Source organism: Panthera onca, chromosome D1 (genome assembly GCF_046562875.1).
Source record: "Panthera onca isolate mPanOnc1 chromosome D1, mPanOnc1 haplotype 2, whole genome shotgun sequence".
NCBI classification, from domain to species: domain Eukaryota; kingdom Metazoa; phylum Chordata; class Mammalia; order Carnivora; family Felidae; genus Panthera; species Panthera onca.
This window is the reverse complement of record NC_138348.1, coordinates 90,711,300-90,733,005: the sequence shown is the minus strand read 5'-3', so window position 1 is coordinate 90,733,005 and position 21,706 is coordinate 90,711,300. Positions and strand designations below refer to the sequence as shown.

The window sequence follows — 21,706 nt, the reverse complement described above, 5'->3', positions numbered from 1 at the left end:
CATTCATGAGTGTCTGTAAATTCTACACCCTGGGGATCTCCCTACCAGGTCTCCAGGCATCCCCAACACCCCAAGAGCTAAACCCACACCTCCCCCATTCTGCAACCAGCTCCTCGTGCATGTTGCCAAGAACACAGGTGAGAGCAAGTTCTGGTAGACAGGGAATGTGCTCAGAAAACAAACCTGGGTCTGTGGGCAAAGAAGAAACCACAAACTTGAGCTATAGCGCCACCTTCTGTAACAAAAGAAAGGTTTCCAATAGCCAGCCTACTGAATTGTAAGCGTGGGAGAAGACGTTAAAGCTTAAGAAATCAGCCACAAGAAGAAACGAGAAAAATGGAACAGGTGTACCCATACAAAGGCAGAGAGAGCCCTAGATAATAACAGCACCAACAAACAGAATATCCAATCTGAAGACAATAAGAAAAGATATAAGGAGATGTCTGCACCTTTAAATGCAAAAGCAGCAATGCAAAATTACAAGGATTGTGGGAAAAAATTTAAATGTAATCACCAAAAGATAATAATAATTATCCAATAACTGAGCTCAAAGGCATGGAATTGTATAATCTAGCTGATAAAGAATTCAAAATATCTTTTATGAAAGAGCTCAACAAACTATAAGAAAACTCGAAAAAGACAATTCAGTAAAATCATGCAAGAAATGTATGTTCAAAGTGAGGATTTTTCAAAAGAGATAGAAAACATAAAAAAAAAAAAAAAGAACTGAACAGAAATGCTGGATCTGAAGAACTCAATAAATAAAACGAAAAATGTAACAGAACATCAGCAGTAGAGTAAAGCAAATGGAAGACCACATAATTTAGAGGATAAGAACTTTGGAATAACCCTGTTTGAGGATAAGTAAGAAAAAGCATGGAAAAGAATGAAGAAAGCACATGTGATATAGGAGATTCCGTCAAAAGGAAAAAAAAATATTAGGATTATCTGGATTCCTAGATAGGAGAAAGGGGAGAAAGAGAGAAGGGAGCAGGAAGTTTATTTAAATAAATAATAGCTAAAGATTTTTCAAACTTGAGGAGAGATTTGGACATCCAAATTCATGAAGCTAATAAGTCATTGTATCATCTCAATGCAAAAAACAACTTTCCCAAAACACATTATAATGAAGCTGTCAAAAATTAAAGATAAAGAGAGAATCCTGTAATCATCCAAGGCAACGATGATAACCTACAAAGGAACCTTCATTAATCTATCAGCAGATTTCTCAGCAGAAACCCTATAGGCTAGGCAAGAGTGGAAGGACAGTGAAATTGATGAAAGAAAAAACATTGCCAGCCAAATATTCAGTCTGGCAAAGTTATCCTTCAGATATGAAGGAGAAGTCAGGATTTTCCCGGACAAAGAGAAGCTGAGTGAGTTCGTCACTGCTACACCTGCCTTGCAAGAAATGATGAAAGGAGTCCTTCGAGCTGAAATGAAAAGACACAAATCAGCGACGTGAAATCATACAAAAGTTAACAACACACTGGTAAAGGTAAATATACAGTCAGACTTGGAAATTAATTCTGTAATAGAATGGCATATGAGAGACACTTAACTTTAATATAAAAGTCAAAAGAAAAGAGTATTAAAATATTATAGCTACTATAATTTCAACTAAAAGGTGAAGCTTTTGTAGGTGGTTGAAGTTAAGCTCCTATCAACTCAAAATGGACTGTTTCAACTTATTGTGGTAATCATTTTGCAATATATACATATTCCAAATCATCATGTTATATACTTAAAACCAGTACAATGTTATATGTCAATTGTATCTTAAGAGATAATAAATAAAATCTGAAATCAATACGAAACTATATGTCTGAAGTACTTATATTTTTGCAAAGTAAAAAGTAATTATAAGTACATAGAATGAAATGCATCATAATATGAGTAATGATTCTGCATGGTAGGGTAACGGTTGTTTTTTTAGTCATGTTACTTTTCTTTTCCCCCCAATTTTGTATTTAAGAAGAATTTTTTGTATTAAAAAATGTTTATTTTTGATGGGGGGAGGGGCAGAGAGAGAATCCCAAGTAGGCTCCACACTGCAGTGCAGAGCCCAGACACAGGGCTCAAACACACAAATCTTGAGCACATGACCTGAGTTGAAATACAAAGTCAGATGCTTAACTGACTGAGCCACCCAGGTTCCCCTCCCCAAATTTTCTTTAGTGAACATATTTTATTTCTACAGGCAAAAAGAAAGCAATAAAACAACCTTAAACCTTAAGGAGCTAGAAAAAGAAAAAAAAATCACAGTCCAAATTTAGCATAAGGAAAGACATAGCAAAGATCAGAGTAGGAATAAGTGAAATGGAGAACAGAAAAACAATAGAAAAAAATCAACAAAACTGAGCGTTTTTTTTTAAGATAGACGAAATGACAAACCTTTACATGGACTACTAAGAAAAAGAGAAGACTCAAATAACATCAGAAATGAAAGCACAGACGTTACAGCTGATGCCACAGAAATACAAAGGTTCATAAAAGACTGCTATGAACAATTACATGCCAACAAACTGGATAACCTAGAAGAAATAGATGCTTTCCTAGAAACATACAACCTACCAAATATGAATTAGGAAGAAATAGAAATTTTGGACAGACCTATAATAAGTAAAGATTGAATCAGTAATTTAATAACTCCCAACACAGAAAAGTATGGGACCAGAGGGCTTCACTCTTGAAATCTATCAAACAGGGGCGCCTGGGTGGCTTGGTCGGTTAAGCGTCCGACTTCGGCTCAGGTCATGATCTCACGGTCTGTGAGTTCGGGCCCCGCGTCGGACTCTGTGTTGACAGCTCAGAGCCTGGAGCCTGTTTCAGATTTTGTGTCTCCCTCTCTCTCTGCTCCTCCCCTGTTCATGCTCTGTCTCTCTCTCAAAAATAAATAAACGTTAAAAAAAAAATTAAAAAAAAAAAAAAAAGAAATCTATCAAACAATTCTTTCTCCCTAAAAGCTGTAATCCCAGCCATATCAGAAGATCCTCAGTAACATCCAAATTGAGGGATATTCTACAAAATATCTGACTAGTACTCAAAACTGTCAAGTTCATTACAAAGAAAAACTGAGAAACTGTTACAGCCATACAGAGTCTATACGTACCTGATGACTAATAGAAATGTGGTATCCTAGAATGGAAAAAAAAATAGGTAAAAACTAAGGAAATCAGAATAAAGTGTGAACATTAATAATAATGTATGGATATTGGTTCATTAATTGTGGCAAATATACCATACCGATATGTTAATAACTGAGGAAATTAGTGGTGGGGTACAAGAAAACTCGTTTTCTCCTGTGAAAACAGTATTCTGTCTTTTCTTCATTACTTTCAAATATAGCCTTTATAATTCTCTAAAACCCCTGTGTATTTGTGTCTGTGTGGATTTTCTGTTCCATTTATCTGTTTGTCTCAGTAATAAACTATTTGCTGTACTTTTATAGTAATATTAGTATCTCAAAGTGAGCACCTCCTAAGTATTCTGGTTTTCAAGAAATTCCTTGGTTATTCTCACTTGTTTCTTTCTCTATTTGAATTTTAATTTTAATCAACTTGACTAGTTTTGCAAATATATAACCAATCAGTATTTTTAATGGAATCCATTAAAATTATGTATTAACCTAGAAAGAAATGAAATCCCCTGAATATTGATTCTTCCTATGCAGTAAGAGGATATGTATGTCCATTTGTACAAGTACTGATTTGTAATCTTCAGTAGAATTTTAAAGTTTTAATCATATAGATTCTGTGTATGTACTGGGTATTTTGCTAAGTATTTTATCTATTTTGACTGACATTGTCTGCAGTATCTTATCTTGCATTTATTTCTGACAGAATTTTTGTTTGACCTTAAGAAAGCTATTTGTACTTTGTATTATAAAATTGTAGCCAATCACCTTTTGTATCTTGTTAAAATTTCTAACAGTGTTCTGGTTGGCTTTCTTGAGATTTTCGGGTGGATAGATATCATATACAGTAAAACCTTGGTTTGCGAGCGTAATTCATTCCAGAAACATTCTTGTAATCCAAAGTACTTGTATATCAAAGCAAATTTCCCCACAAGAAATAATGGAAACTCAGATGATTTGTTCCACAGTCCAAAAATATTCCTATAAAAATGATTACAATACTGTAATATAATACAAAATAATAAAGAAAATACAAAATATAAAGACAAATAAACAAATTAACCTGCACTTACCTTTGAACACCTTCATGGCTAGTGCGAGGGAGATAAGAGAGAGGAGGGTTATTGTGTAGGAAGGCTTTCACTATCAGTAACAGAATAACCGCTATGTATTGGCTCAATGGAATCTTTTTCTTTTCGTACAACTTTAACTAGGAACCTATCCCATGACACTTGCTTTTGCCTCCTTTTGAGGATTTCACAGAAATGTGACATTGCATTGATGATCACCCACAATCCCACAGTGAGAGAGAGAGAGAGAAGAGAGAGAGAGAGAGAGAGAGAGAGAGAGAGAGAGAGAACCATTGGCTCAGTTGTGATCACGTGATGTTTGGTGTCACATACTATTCATATTGCAAGACATCACTCATTTATCAAGTTAAAATTTATTAAAAATGTTTGCTCATCTTGCAGAACACTCGCAGAACAAGTTACTCAGAATCCAAGGTTTTACTATCCCTTGAAAATGGTAAGAAATTTCTCTCTTTTCCATTTGTCCTTCATAATCCAGACTGGTTGCTAGACAACTGTCATCTTAGGATCTCCCTTCCCCCATCACCTTCAGGAGCTCATTTCTTGATCCCTACATGATTTATCCCCTCGTTATGCTTTTTTTTTAATGTTTATGGATTTATCTTGAGGGAGAGAGAGCACGTGCACATGCAGGATGGAGCAGAGAGAGATCGAGAATCCAAGCAGGATCCACACTGTCAGTGCAGAGCCCCACATGAGGCTCGATCCCACAAACTGTGAGATCATGACCTGAGTCGAAATCAGGAGTTAGACGCTTAACCAACTGAGCCACTCTACCCCCTAGTTTTAATTGCACACATAAACTCGAGTAATTTTCTGCTAAGGAACTTTTAATTTATAAATGTTAAGGATTTTACATGTCTAACACTGTCTTCAGTTTCCTTAAACTGATAGTTTGGGTGGAATAGAGTTCCCTTTGAATTTTGAAGGCACTTCTCCATTGTTCTTTCATTTCCATTATTGTGAATGACAAGTCCTGTACTTAATTCTTTTTCTGTATGTGATCAACTTTTTGCTCACTATCTCTGAAAAGTTCTAATATTTTAATTTTTTCTCCCTTTTCTTGATATAGCTGGATGATGTGACTTGGAGCGGCACATTAAAAAAAAAAATCAGTGCTGAGCTAAATAACTCAGTGGGTCCTTTCAAACCAGAATCACGTCCTTCAGGACTTGCAATTTTCACAAGTTGCTTTGCTAATTTCCTCCCTGCTCTGTTTTTAAGACTTCTTTAAATTGTACATATGACCCACTTCATTGATTCCGGACTTCCATGTCTTTTCTTATTCGTTTTCCTTTGTCTGTTTGTTTTTTGATAGGGCCTCCCAATTAGCCAGCCCTCCTGTTAAATATTTTCCTCCCGAAACAATTTTTAGAAACTTACTTTCTGTGTTTCTCTTTTCATAGCATTCTCTTCTTCTTTTATAGTTGCCATACATTACCTGATTGCCCCAATGAGCAGATTTTCTTTGATTTATTTTCTTCGGCTCCAAGATGTGTCTCTGTCTTCAAAGTTTGTTTGTTTGTTTATTTGTTTGTTTGTTTGTTTTCCCCTCTGTTATTTTGGTTTCTGTTTTTCCTGTTAGTGGTTTCCTTCAAATGTACTAAAATACAGGTTACATTTTCTTAAGAGTAAGCCATTAAAAAGTTAGTTGGCAAAAGCCTACAAGTCCTGCCGATGGTGGGAGTGAGGATTGTACCTGGCTAGAATTTGTCCAGGGATAAAAGGAAAGGGACAAGCAGTGGCTGGTTTGGAGGGGAGTCTCCTGACTTGTTATATAGATATCTACTTAATCCTTTCTGTTAAGGAGTCTACTTCCTGTGCTATGCCTGCTGTCACTGACCCTTCTTGTTTCTCTAGAGACAAAATCTTGTGTCTGCTGCAAGATGGGGATCGTTACTAGCAGCTCAGGAAATGAAAGACATCTAGAAGTCTACCTCTGTCCTCTAAAGAGGTAAAACAGACACTTGTTTATTCAGACGTATATTTTATCCTTATTTTTAGAGGTGCATAATGCCTTCAATTTCTGAGACTTTCTGCTGTTGTGCAGGGTGGCTTCAGAATATACCTTGGTGTGCTTCGCTCAAAAGAGAAAAACGTGTAAGAAAAGTGGGCTATTTGTATACAACCTGAGAGGGGATCATTTGAGGAGATAAACCTAAGGAGATACGGAGCCATGCACACAAGGAACTTGACAAAGGAATTCCAAACCCGGAGCTTGGAAAGCGGGGATTCTTATAACCAAAGACCGGCTGCTACTTGAATGCACCAGCAGCTCGTTACATGAAGTGCTGGGAGGAAAGATTTTAGAAACTTGAAGATCTGTTTCACTGAATTCTATAATCCAATGAGGCCAGAGGAACAGTTGTTTAGGATCTTTTAAAAAGAACGTACCACAAATGAAAAGAGAACATTCTCCCTACTTGGGAACAGAGTCCAACATGAAATTGTGGTGTCCTGAGTCTCTGGGGAGCTGTTATGTTTTAGGAATGGGGGTGACTGCAGTACACAGACTAGGAGACTTCAGGGACAGCAGGGGGCGGTGTGGTAGTAAGCTGGTAGCAGCCATGCCTAGTGGGGATTGCGTGACTTGGTGACATAGTGGCAAACACCAATGGACACACTGATTCGGACAGAATAGCCCAGGGAAACTGAGATGCCCCGAAATGTCATCCACAGCAGAAGCAACACCTGCAAAAGTGGTATAGATGCCACGGAGGGAGGCTTTACCTACTAACTTCTAGAAATATTTGCAAGGGATTTAGCCAGTAGCCAAGACCAGAGACAGTTTGTGCTACGTGACAGTTGGGGTATTTGGACTGCAGAGTAGCCATGGTCTGTGTCCCTGTAGCCCCACCCATAATCCATGCAGTAATAAGCCTCAGGATGGTAGTAAGCACAGGATGCTTTTTAAATTTTTTTAATGGTTATTTATTTTTGAGAGAGAGAGAGAGAGTGCGCAAGCAGGAGAGGGGCAGAGAGAGAGAGAGACAGAGAGAGACAGCATGCAAGCAGGAGAGGGGCAGAGAGAGAGAGGGGTGAGTGTGGGGAGACACAGATTCTGAAAACAGGCTCCAGGCTCTGAGCTGTCAGCACAGAGCCCAACGCGGGGCTCGAACCCACTAAGCGGGAGATTATGACCTGAGCCGAAGTCTGACGCTCAACCAACTGGAGCCACCCAGGCACCCCCTTGTGGCTCCTTGAGCTGTTGGTAAGCTGCTTACTGTAGACAAAGGTCCTACTCATGCTTGTCCCACTTGGTGAACGTGCATGCTTGGCAGAGAGGGAGGGCACACGTTTGCCTTCATAAAAAGTTTGACCGCCATTAACGAGGGAAAGAGAATTTCTTCCTAAAACCGATTTGCAGAAGCCAGGCACGCTCTGCGGGTCACAGTGGGCCCACAGCAGCGGCTTCCAAGTCTCATCTCCGTCTGCTTCAGGGCACCTAAGCTATTGGATCGCAGTCCTGGTAGATACAGGAAGCGAGGGAGTCTCAGCCTACATGGAGAGTTAAATTATGTACCCCTGAAGACATGATGGGGTTTTTAAATAGGGGGCAAATAAGGATCAGAGGGAAATAAATAGAAATAACGACAGTCATTCATACAAACTTTGATAATGAAGCAAGCTATCTGCAATAGATTTGTGGGGAGGAACACATACTCACTTAACATGTGGTGAATGAAATCTGAATCCTGCTATTCAGACTGGAACACTGACCCTTCACCCCGTGAGACAAAGACCGAACCATTAACCATTTTAGTTACTGTACTGGTGCACCTTCCTCTGCACGTGAATGATACAATCTCCCGCAATGACAATAGATGCTCCTAATTTAGCTCATGGGCGTTTCAGATAAAACCTTAGAGGCTAGGGATATTAAGAAGATACACTAGTCACATCCTACCTCTCAGAGCTCTTAAAGGTATGCAGATAAGATGAACTGTCAGAGATTATTTATTAAAATGTCAAGATAGGTTTTCTTAGTGCGTATTATTCTTGTAGAAATATGAGGTGATGCATAGAATTAAAATTTGGCTCACAAAGTTTGAAGGCCCTTACGTTTCAGTGTCCTAAAATAATCTTAAATTACCTCCTACCGTTTAAAAATCAGCATCATGTCGGGGCACCTGGTGGCTCAGTCGGTTAAGTGTACAACTTCGGCTCATGATCTCGCGGTTCCTGGGTTCGAGCCCCATGTTGGGCTGTGTGCTGACAGCTCAGAGCCTGGAGCCTCCTTCGGATTCTGTGTCTCCCTCTCTTTCCGTCCCTCCCCCCGCTTGCACTCTGTCTCTCTGTCTCCAAAATAAACATGAAAAAAATTTTTAAAAATCATCATATTTATGAAACATCTAGAATATCTGTAGATAATTGGACTATCTGTCAAAACTGCCCTCCTGTTCCAACATGATAATGTATCACTATATATTAGAGATGGAAAGTATTTAGAAATGACACAAATTAATTTATACAATCTACAAACATTGGCAGAAGATGGGTAGGTTGAGATCCAAACACTTAATGATGTTAAAATCTATAATATAAGACTGTTAGCTTTAAGCACCTGAAGAAAGTTCTGGTTCCTGAAGTGTCAGTACAGACGACTACCCACCTTAGCCCACCCAGATAATTGTTTCCTATGGAGTATCTCTCTGGCATTAGGGTTTCTTAATGTTGGAAAATGGTCTCTGTCTTCCACACTGTGTGGCTGATGCTGTCATTATAATTCAGTATGATTGCCAACACATTTGAAATATTTCATTTTGTCTTTTCAATTCCTATGCTATCATAAGCGTACTTGTTAATTGGATGCTGTTTTTATCCTCCTCATATTTGGAGATTTTTTTTTTTTTCCGAACGTCAAGAATGGTTCACCTAAAAAGCTTCTTGCACACATGAATTTTTTTTTCTAAGGTTGTCATTTTGCATACTGGTTGTTTAAGGATCACCCGGGGATTTTGTTCAAAATGCAATTGTAACCATTTCCCAGGCAAGAGTGAACTACTAGAAAATGCCAAATGAAGCTGTTTTAAGGAAGTTTCTCTAGTGATTCTCAAGTGTGCACCTTTTGTTTTACAAGTAGATAACCTGCAATCCAGAGGGGAGAGGTAATTTGTTTAATATTTCATTGCTAGCTTGTGCACAGACCAGGACTAGAATGCGGGTCTTGCCATTCATTGACTAGTGTTCTTTATCCCCCAATACTTGAGCGAAGACAGCTGGTTATTTCTCCTAGAGAAAGTCGCAGAGGTGGTGAGAATACACTGGTTCTTTCTGCCTTTAAGCTCTGCTCCTTAGATCTCAGCCTAGTTGTGCTAGCCTCTTGTTTTGTCTGTTAAGTCGTAACTTCCAGGCCCCCGAGCTGGGTTCTTCTGTTTGACCATTCATCAGGCGTTTTCTGCGGAGAGCCAGTGACTTGGCTCCCTCCTCTGCCCTGCACCCGAGAGCTTCATTTGGGCTGATTACCCTGCATTTCACATAAAAGTCATTAAGAATTCTGTTTCAGTGAATAAAAGAATGTAAATGAGGTAATTATGAGCTTCACTTACCTTACTAACTCCGTGCATTGTGTAATCATTAATGCTTTCACATGATCTGTTCACTGGAAAAATCAGAAAGATGGAAAGTAATCTTGGTGGGAAAGAAAACAGTAGTGAGGTTATTCTGTGGTGGATTTTTTTTATTTGTGGGGTGGGGAGCGAGGGAGGGTCTTTTAATGTAAGCTGTGAAAAAGACAGCTTGAGAAATGGCTATGTATTGCTGCTTTTAACCCCCACCTACCCTTTGCATAAATTAGCTGTGAATTGCAGAGGTTTTCTTATAACAACATTTCACACTTGGAAAGCAGCATTCATCTGCAAAACTCTTTAAAATACATCCATATGATTGTTTTCACTTACTGGGCAAATGCATCTTCCCACATAACATAAATTTGCTGTTGAATGTGAGCGAGTAGGATGACGTTGGGTGCTTAAATGATACCATGGATGGGAGATAATGCAGCAGCCCAACCTGGCCTTGACCAAGCTCCCTTCTTTCCTACCTGTACTGAGAACATTCCTTTTTTTTTTTTTTTTTTTTGTCCCAGTGCTTCTGCCTTATGAACCTACTACCAACCTCCATGTGATATTGATGTGTCTGTCAAGGTGTCCCCACCACCCTTGCTTGCCATATGGTACCCAAAATGACCCAAATGATCTAATCATATGTGTCCTTCCCTTTGATCAACACGAGTTGTCCAGGTGGAGTCACATGACCCCAGCGAATTCACTAGAATGGAGATTTGGATAGATTTGATATATGGATATGGAAGACAGATGGTCTCTCTTCCTGTTGGATTGCAAATCCTAAAAATGTAGACTTGGGGCTGCCAGAAACCATCTTTCCTGACACAGGGAAAGAACCTGACTGAGAATGATTCCATCATGTGGAGAGGAACAGAGCCAAGAGATAGAGAAAGTTAGCATCCCGGTGATAGCCTTTGCATCCTCCTATCCAACTGTGCCCAAAGTCTGAACAATCCTTAGGCATCTGGTCAAATAGGAGAATAAACTTTGATTTTTGGAAAACCAGTTTTGATAAGCTTTTAAAAACTACAACTAAAGAGTTCTCGTTCATATAGAAATTGGTACTTCCATGTAAGATGTTGCAAATGACAGAGCCTAAAATAGGAACTAGGTTGAGATCAGATGAAGGTCAGTGTGATGTCCCCGATTCTTAGCTGGAAAATAGACGTTCTTTTTGACGTGGGAGTGGAGCAATTTGTTACATTTCTGACTATTTTATCTTACTTGTACTAAGTACTACTTGGGCTTGATCACCGAGTTATTTGTTTAAAAAGTATTGCAATGTTAAAACCTGTCATGGCCTTTGGTAGGGTGCAGGAAAAAAAAAAGAATTGTTGGTTTCAATTGCCTGCTTGAAAAGGAATAGAATGTATCAGGATGGCCCTTTCTCTTTGTAACTAATGAAACATTACTTAGCTGGATCATAATTGGAAAGCACCAAAATCTGTATCCTACACTGTAGTTGATATAAGCAAAGGTGCGGAGATGGAAAACAAGCCAGGGGATAAGCTTTTGAACCAGAAGATAAATGAGAGATCAGTGAAAGCCAAATACACACTACCTTCCTCAAACTTTCTGTGTGCATGAACTCATAGTCTGCAGGATTCCCCTGCAGAGCATTCTCCTCTGTAATCCAATCAGCTGAAACGAGGAGAAATAATCTCTGCTTTAAACACTGAGGTGGTTCCAAGATGGAAACCATTAATGGAAGCCCAAAGACTTCTTGCCAAAAGGTTGGGATTAGACATACTTCAGCAGAACTCTGGTGAAGTATTTACCTTTACAGTTTCCAAGCAGGCATACTGCAAGATTTCTCCCCACGTCTGATAAACAAGGATGTGCGACTGCAATCTGAAAACCCACAAATCACCAGCTCATCACCAGGTTTTGTTATGAAGAACAATAAACTCCAGAGAGCCTCTTAAAGCGTAGGACTAGGGTCAGCCAGATTGACTAACTGGCTGACACTCTAGATTGTGTATCAGACATCCATTCCACTCCCCCATCTTCTTCGTAGCAAAATCTTGAGTATGTTCAAGTATTCCTGCTTTCTTTACATAGTACATACATCAGAAGATACTGAACACCCCTCCAGCTTTAGTGGTCTGAAACAACCATAGTAATTAATATCACTGACTGCGACTTAGTTGGGTATATGCATACGACCAATTATTGGAAACTGAATTTAAGAAATGGGGGAGGAGTAAAAGTTGGGCTGGAAAATTTGGGGGAAAATTTTTATTAAGAGAGATACATGAAAAGAGATGACTCCTCTGGAGTTTCAAACACATAAAATCTCAGCATATACCTGAATGTGACACCTGGGATCACAGGAACCATCTTTCTACACACCTGAGGATGAAGACATCGCACTGAGGAGGGCAATGACAAGACAATGGCTTCTGGATCCCTGAGATACTGCGACAACTTACAGTTCTCTTTATTTTTATTAAAAAATAAATCCCTTATTGTTTCAACTGGTTTCAGTAGGGCTTTCTTTTATTTATTGCTGAATTCTTCCTAGCTGATAGATTGCCAAGGAATCCACTGCACTTCCAAGGGAAAGAATCTTCGTTTTCCCTCTCTACTAAGAGGCAATACATTCTACATACTGTTGCCATTTGCCTAGATGATAGGTTAACCATAATTATTTTCTTTCCATCATTATTTATTGTGAGTTGTGGGAACAAGTAATGTTTCCATTTATCATCCATCCATAGCTAGATGCTAAGGAACTACCTCTAGGCTTCAGAAGTACAGTGCATCACACTCTGGGAGTCTATATATGAACTTGAATAGAATAAAAGAGTATGTCTTTCATTTCTGTTTGGGAATGGAAAGGGAGCAATTTTTTTTTTTTTTTTTTTTTTTTTTTTTTTTTTTTTTTTTTTTTTTGTATGGTGGTGGTTTTTTATGCTATGAAAGATAGTCAGAAGAGGAACTATTTGGAATTAGGTTTTATGCAGATGACATTAAAGTCTGCCAAACTCCAATCCTAGGGCAAACAACCATTCCCCACCCTGCAGGACTGTCTGTCTCAGCCCCACTCCTCCCTCCCACCATCACTAACGACAGGCATGTAGCCTAAGCCAGACCAACCATGGTACCTAGAGGAAGTGTGCAACACATTGTTCCATGAATAGAGGTGAGGAAATATCCAAAGGAGGTCCAGTCATAGTCCTTATTTGAGAAGATACAGGCATTTGAAGACAGAGGGTCTATTTGTTTCAACTGGCAGACAATATGGATATAGGCGTGTAGTTTTTAACGGCCATGTTTTCTACCATATGGAGAGAACCAGCCTGAGAATAAATCCAACATTATAGAAAGAAGCACAGCCAAGAGAGAGAAAGAAAAATAAACATCATGACATTGTTTGAGCTTCTGTATCCATCCATGCCTAATGGTCTCTAACTGTATGAGACAACAAATCCATTGTTGGCCTAAACTATTCTTGGTGGGTTTTTCTAACTTAAAAAACAAAAACAGGCTTGACTAATACAACATCTGAATAAAATATGGCGGGAAATGTCAAAATAATGGTAGAATGATAAATGGAAGACCAAATGATATTTTATTGGCTGAAATTTTATCTTTCAAACTCAAGTCAACAACTTTAGTGAACTGGAGTATATTAAATGGAGGATCATGTTTCCTATGATAATTAGGTAAAAAGGGAATTTCTGGGGCACCTGGGTGGCTTAGTTGGTAAGGTGTCTGACTCTCGATTTTGTCTCAGGTCAAGATCTCACAGTTCATGAGTTTGAGCCCCGTATCGGGCTCCGCACTGATAGTGCAGAGCCTTCTTAGGATTCTCTCTCTCTTCCTCTCTCTGTCTCTACCCCACCCCCAAATAAATAAATAAATAAATAAATAAATAAATAAATAAATAACTTTTTAGAAAAGGGAGTTTATGTCTCTTACCTTCCGCTGTCAAATATAGGCACCTGATCTTGGCACTCTGATTTCCAGAAAGACCAAATTCAATGAATATCCATCAAACAAAGTTAAATAAACGTGAAGAGAAGGATTTTCCTCTCTGTAAGCTATTTATAACCCCAAATTCATCCATTAGTAAACTTGAACAATTAATATCTTTAAATATGGCTCTTTGATGGATATGTAAAAGAGGTGGGTCAGAGAAAGCTGCTTTCTCCAGAATCTACTATAGATATGGAAAGCAGATGATCAATCTGATCTCACACACACACAAAAAAACTTTATAGATCAAAGACTGGATCAAATATCTTCTCAGAAATCACAGAAAATGCTTATAAAGACATTGCATTTGTTATGCCAAGTATTTTCCTGTCTTTGTTATGTATGTCTATAAACTGGAATCTGGATTCATCAAAGAGGAATCTTTCAAAATCCTCGATGCATTATCTGAGTTAGGGAAGAGAATCTCTAAAATCTTGTCTTTAAAACTTTGATGTTAAGCCTTTGAAATCCTCTATGATATATGGGTACATAATTTGGTTGGAAGGCATGGGAATTTTCTCAAGTGTTTCCCCCTTACCTCTAGTCCAGAATGGGTCTCTATGTTCCCAGCTGCTGATCCCTGACACTCCAGAACTCTCTGCAGACCTTGTTGCCAGGGCGCTTGGTGTTGAGGTACAAAAGCAGGATGCTGTGCTGGGATTTATGGCAGTGACTCCTTCAGATGATTAGCAGCATTACCATTTACATAATGCTCCAAACTAGAAAATTCCAGTGCCCTTTTCAATGGCACTTTTCTGTTTAATAACCTCTGTTAGCTTCCCACTGCTTACTGCATTCAATTTGTCGTACAAAGTCTGTTAACTATGCCCCAACATATAATTGCAGTCTCATTTCCAGCCACCCACAAACGTTATATCCCTGCCAAACACTTTTTGTTTTTTTGCCACATCAGTCTCTCTCACATTCTATTCTCACTACCTAAAATTCTCTTGGCCTCGTTTCTCTACCAAGAAAATTTCTAGTTATCATTCAGAAGAGAACTTAAATGGCACCTCTCGAGTGAAGTCATCCTTCCCTTTCCAGTTAGTATTAGGTCCTGATTTAGAACACTACTTGTATCTTCTGTGACCCAGTCCATATTACATTGCAAATTATTTATTTACTTATTTACTTAGTTTATTTATTTATCTGTCTACCCCTAAGCTGTGATTTCCTCAATGGATTGAGGATTTTTGGTCTTTGCATCCTACTGTGATATCTGACCCTTAAGAGACGCTTGATAAGGATTTGCTGAATGAATGAATTTAAGAATTTGTAGAGAATATGGCATTTTGGAAAGGAGTCAAGGGGTATGGTGAGCCACACAGAAGCTGAAATGAAACTAAAATAGAGGGAGACAATGGAGGACAAAGAGAACAAAGAACAAGCTTAAATATTCCAGAAACTCCTGTCATCAAATGAATCCAAAACAGTAGTTATTGAGAACCTGCTGTGTGCAAGGCATTTTTGTTTTTCCTGAAGTATTCATTCTTTGATCACTTTTAAATTTCATCATGGTGACGTGGTTTAAATATAACTATTAAATGGCAGTATAATGGAAAACAGACGGTAATTGTTCAAAATAGATCAGCGAGACTGAGCATAGTCAGAATAAGTTCTCATATAGGAGATAGAACTTGAGTTCTGCATGGTGGGACAAGTGGGATTTACATAAAATCATTAAGCAGATAATATTAAAGTGACAAAGATCTTCAGTGATTCTCTGAAATGTGAGCCCCAGAAACTCTGTATTGTTTGCTATTTTATTCCCATTTTTAAGAACTATACCTGGATGTGTGAGGTGCCTAATAAATACTTGCTGAGGGGAAGAATTAATGCAACCGACCTAATGCCCCCATTTCTTTGTGTGTATGCTAATGTTCTAACATAAGGGAGATTATGGGAGATGAGAGCATAATGGTTAATTCATGCACTCTTGACTTAGACTGCCCAAGTTCAAATTGTGAAGTTACCACCTATTTAACCTCTTGGAGACTCAGCTTTTCAATCTGCTAAATGAATATAGTAATAGTATCTATTTTGCAAAATTGTACGAGCACTTGTTCAATGCCTAGAATATAATAAACACTCATTAAATGTTATCTGTTGCTCTTACATCACAATGATAATCAGTGTCAGGAATTGAACCAGATTTCAGGTCTTCTCATTCTCATTCCATACACATTTCAAATAGCTTTTAAAAACAGTATTTCTTTATGAGGAAAAAAAAAAGTGTTTCAGTTGGGTTGAGTGGGTATTTACTGAGATGGATTGAAACAAGTCCTCTTTGATAACCAGGGAATGGGATCATTGATTGAACAGAGATTCTACCATCTATAAATGCCTGTGGTGACCCTGGATCATTTTAATTTCAATTCACCTCATCTCATTTCTGTCCTTTCTTACTTGCCTCATCAATGACACAGTGTTTCAGACCTGGTGATGCCGAGAGAGCAGTCATCTTGCCAGGGGCCAGGAGAGGAACCCTGGCTGGGGTAAAGAATGAAAAGAAGGCAGGCTGAATGAGGCTAAGTGATGTGATCTAGAAAACGTGAAGGTCATAGGCAACCTTACTCAAATGTCAACTCCATGTTTGAAGGAACCGTGACATTTTGTATTTGATGTGGAAACTATGGAGATATCTGACATGACCCATAAGGGTGAGTTCCATATTTGTCAGGATGCCAGAAGGAGGCTAGATGAAAATCATGAGGGGAAACATAACAGCAAATGCTTTAAAAATTTGAAGGGATAGATTTCATAGGGAAAAAAAAAAAGGCATTGAATATGATTTAAAACCGTTACTCTAGGCTTGAACCATGCTTACTTTGCATAATAGATGAGACGGTAAGCACTCTGCGAGTTTCTTTTTTTAAGGAAAACATATTTTAAAAGCTCATTAAAAGGTAACCCAGTCTAGCTGGACATTGGAACACTCCCAGAAGCCAAAATGTTGATGATTTAAGCATAAATGAGTCAGAAATGTGTGGTTGCAATTTTCTTTCAAATGCATAAGAAAAAATGCTCCTGGCAAAACCCATTTTGCAATTCTACTGGACCAGAACCCTTGAAATACACTCTAAGGCACAAATCACCTGGAGCGATGTTGAAGGAGAAGGCAAGGTGCTGGCAGAGGAGAGAGGGAGGTGGAAGAGATTTACTTGGCTATGTGTCTTTTATTCAATTCTCTGACCGAGAGGCTTATTCGGGAGATAGCTATTCTTTTTTGGCTGGCAGGAATGTGACAAAATAGAATTGTTAGTTATTTTGCAATCTTGTGGGAAACATGTTTTGAACAGAGCTATGGAAATTACAAGCTTTTAGTAATGGCATTATTGTAATAAAATATGAGGGGGGCCCAGTCTTCATTTCAGCCTCCTGAAGATCCAGAGAATTAGTAACAGTTCAGTTAATTTCAAATTGGTGTCTTAGACACTTTCGAAATTATTTCTACAGCCAGCATAAGAGACTTACTTGAGACAGTGCAATTTTGTCACTCGTTTTCCAGACGGGAGTGGAGTTTGAAATCAATGTTTTTATTTTGTTTCCTAAGTTGATTTGAGTTTTTGCTTGAGAGTGAAAGATATTACCCTCATGAGGTTGTGAGGCTTTATCTAATTGGATTTGAATATGACTCTGATCAAGAAACATATATTTTCCCATTTCAAAGGCAGGACTGCAGAGAATTTGAGGAGATTGAGAGTACACATTGGTGATTTTCAACGCAGACGCAGAGATTAGTATTGAGGTTAAACCTATTCTCTATACAGTATTTAAATGACTTATGTGATGAAATCAGATCCCAAAGGGCGTCTTAATTTGCTAATAATGGAAAACCACATGGAGGATAAACCCCATCCCATTGACATTGAAAGGATTTAGCAGGATTTGTGCAGATTAGAAATGGTAAGTATCAAGGAACAGATGTCATTACCTTCGAGTCTTATAAAATGGCAAAATTAGTTTCTGATATAAGAAGGTGTGGGAAATGTCATTTCAGCGGTAGAAGGGTGGCAAGAGGGAAGTAGAGGTAAGGGTTGAATTTGAGAAATAGAAAAAATAAATATTGTAGTATGAGCTTTACTTTCTCTTGATTCCTCAAAATATATATGTGTTATTAGGACCATAATCTGATCTGGCGTTTAAAAAGTTTTTTTAATGTTTATTTATTTTTGAGAGAGAAAGAGAGAGACAGAGCATGAGTGGGGGAGGGGCAGAGAGAAGAAGACACAGAATCCGAAGCAGGCTCCAGGCTCTGAGCCATCAGCACAGAGCCCATCAAGGGGCTCAAACTCACGAACCATGAGATCATGACCTGAGCCGACGTCAGATGCTTAACCGACTGAGTCACTCAGGCGCCCCTGATCTGGCATATTAAATCTTATTTTCCTATAGAAAATTGATATTTTAATAATCTGCCACGTAATTAGCACTCAATAAATCCTTGCTGCTTGAATGAAATTTATAGAATATTTTTATCTTACTTAGTGTTAGAAGACACTACAGAAGATATTCAGAATGAATTTTCTAAGGTAAATGGTGTGATGTATTAGTTAAGGTAATATTTGCTGCTATAGACAGCAAACCTCCAAATTTGAGATGGTTAAACTCATAAAACTTTTTAAAAAATATTTTAGTTAATAGATCGGCAATATTGGTTTTAGGAGTATATTCAGTGCTTCATCACTTACATAAAACTTTAGTTGGGTCTAAAACAGGTGTTTCTTATTGGTGAGCAGCTTTCTTCATGGTTGTTACTCACGGACCCAGTCTTCTTTGACTATTTAGTTTTGATGTCTTTTATACCTTGGGTTCTCTGCTGAGTCTTTCTCTCTCCAGGTGACAAATGGGAGAAGAGAGAGTGGAGAAGTCACACCTGCTTGGTCACCTCAACCTGTCATTGGCATCTTTCACTTTTGCTCATGTTTTGTCAGAAAGAACTAGTTTCATGGCCCAATTTATGCAAAGAAGGCTGGGAGATATATTCCCTGGGTGGGCAGACACGTCCCAGCAATAAAAATATATATATACTTTTTAAAAGCATGACTCTTTGGTTGACTGCTCTTTGTCTCTACCACAGTTCATTTCTTTGGCCACCAAGTATACATGTATACCTTTTTCCCCCCACATAGAATATATAATTCACAGAGGGGACCAACCCAAAATCAAACCCAAATTTCTTCATCCTGTTCAAAGTCCAGCACCGCTCAATCAGGTACATATATGACTTATCTTATCAACCAAAGTACATTATCTGCCTCCTAAATAGCTCCTAATATAAAAACACGGACTAGGACTAATAAAATGAAATAAAATTTTCCTTTTTTAGAGGAAGGAATAGGAGACACAGAGCAGTCACTGAACCATAGCAGTGATGAATTCCTTCAGGGCAGACATTTTAGAAGTAGAGGACTTTTTTTAAAATTTAATAACATACTACTTATAATTTGATGCCAGAGTAAAAAATCTGGGTATTTTGACATTTGAAATGTGACTATAACCAGGAAACCAATAGATTCCCAGACCACAATGAGGAATACTCCATTAGGACAAGTCACTTTTTAAATTTATATTAAACACCACACCCCAGGGGCACCTGGGTGGCTCAGTCGGTTAGGCGTCCGACTTAGGCTCAGGTTATGATCTCGCGGTCCGTGAGTTCGAGCCCCGCGTTGGGCTCTGTGCTGACAGCTCGGTGCCTGGAGCCTGCTTCTGATTCTGTGTCTCCCTCTCTCTCTGACCCTCCCCCGTTCATGCTCTCTCTCTGTCTCAAAATTAAATAAACGTTAAAACAAAAACAACAAAAACACCGCACCCACACATCTGCAGACATACACAGAAACACCTTGACAACATTGAAAAATCACGATGTAGTGCACCTAACCACGTCAATGGTTATTGGTACAAATTCTAAATCAGTCACTAAAATGATAATAATAAAAAGTATGATGGAAAGGAATGGGCAATTTATAATGGCACCAGGATTCTAAATATGGTTTTACATGCTAATCTTTGCTGTTTGCCCTGCTAGGTTCTTTCACAGGGTTGACTGGAAAGCCTCTTGTTAGTTTTGTAACAGACGTTTCATTCAGAAGGATTTGCACCATAGGTATTTCTAGTTCTGTGACACTGAATTGGATAAGAAACTCTACAAATGCAAATATATTTTTATATCATTTCCAAGCTTTCCCTGAAATTGGTGCAGATATTTGATTATCTGCCCTAACAGAAGGGAATAGGGATGCAGAGAGATCCGAAAGTCATTTATGTTTGGCTTTCGAGTATAATGATAACTTCTCAATCCTCCCCCCCCCCTTTTTATGTGGTTGTATTTAACATAATATTAAAATGAGTTTGTGTTCCCAGGAACACATACTGATTGGGTGTCAAGAAAAAAAAAAGTAGTTCAGTATTAAAATTTTGTGATAGATAACCTACAATGTAGAAAAGGTATCACATGATAATCAAGAATTGATTAAAGCAAAACGGATTTTTATTTGGAGGAAAAATGCTTGTGCTCCTTCTTCGGAAGCTGGGTTCATGATTTGACTCAGTAGATTCATTCGCACAAGGAAATTCAGGGCCATCTCAGCATATACGTGTCACACAGCGTGCCCTAAATCTTCCCATTTCTTGTTTGTTTGCTCAGGCAAGTTGAGAATTTTGAGTTTGCTTCTTAAAGGAGAAAGCAAAACGGCAGCCGTCCTACCAAAGTACTTGTAGGTCAGGGCTCTGATCTTCCTGGTTTTGATGGGCTCTGCTTGAATCATGTCAGAAAGTAGAGACAAAGAGGTAAAATCAGAAATACTTGGGGGCATTGGTCACTGAAGAGTGAATTGTATCTATGCAAGCCTACTTGCAAGTTCCACACCACCATTTCCCTTGAAGGGGAGAGCCTGCATTGGGTTTTTCCAAGGTGTCTGATGTTTTGGGATAGAAGTTATGTCCCTTTCTACTGAGAGTTCTCCATCAATGCAAGGAAAATGGGATGGCTGAAGACATTTACCTAAGATATATTTGAATGTCTTGACTATCTACAATTAGGAATGTCTGTTTCTTTCCCTAAGATGGGTGCCCTATAATATGACTTTTTATTCTTGTCTAGGCAAATCATCTGAGTCCCTCCCCCCTGTGCCAACCAATATTAGTTCCTAGTGACGAATCCAAATTAGAAGGCAAAGTTGAAGTTGGCCTCGGAGACCAGTTTCTCCTGTTTCCCGTTTGCATTTACATTTCCATTCTTGAAGTGTTTCCTGCCACATAGAGAACTGCACATAGCATTGCATACTCTATATAGGTTAAAAAAAAAAGTAAAAAAAAAGTGTGAAAAAAAGAAGTAAAACGTGAGTAGTCATGTGTGGCTATTGGTCAACTTAATACTAAGTTAATAAGTCTTGCCAGTGTGTATTTTATCTTAATAGTGGGAGAAATATCTCTGGCTGAGTTTCTAGTATTGGAAACCTCATTCAGAAGCATGGATTACCTGCCTTTTTTTCCTTAGCGTATCACCACCCATATTTATTTTCAGCATTAATTCAAGAACAACTAACGCTGAAAATGCTGAAAAGTCAAAACCAGGAAAATGTAACCAAATGGGAAAGTATGCAAATGCAAAAGCAAATGAATTATTCACACACTCTGCAGGTTTCCTTTTTTCTTAAAAAAAAAAATTCTAAGGAATGAAAGTTGTTAAACATTGGAACAGATTATAGAGGTGGCTGTGGAATCTCTTCAGGAGGCCAGTAGGCATTGATGAATTCTCACTGACCTCACAAATTTGCAATGTGATTCAGGTGGGTGTCTAGAATAGAAAGATTTTCAAGTCTCTGAGGCTATTTACTTGTTAAATTTGATAAGGTATTGGCCACTTGACATAAATTGTATTCACTTTGTATACATATATTTATATAAACGTGTGTGTGTGTGTGTGC

The 21,706-nt window shown here is 38.4% G+C and overlaps 1 pseudogene; it reads right to left on the bottom strand.

Moving 5' to 3' along the window:
- Positions 1 to 7,577: 7,577 nt before the first annotated feature.
- LOC144612848 (uncharacterized) overlaps positions 7,578 to 21,706 on the bottom strand; it is a 37,176-nt pseudogene continuing 23,047 nt past the window's right edge.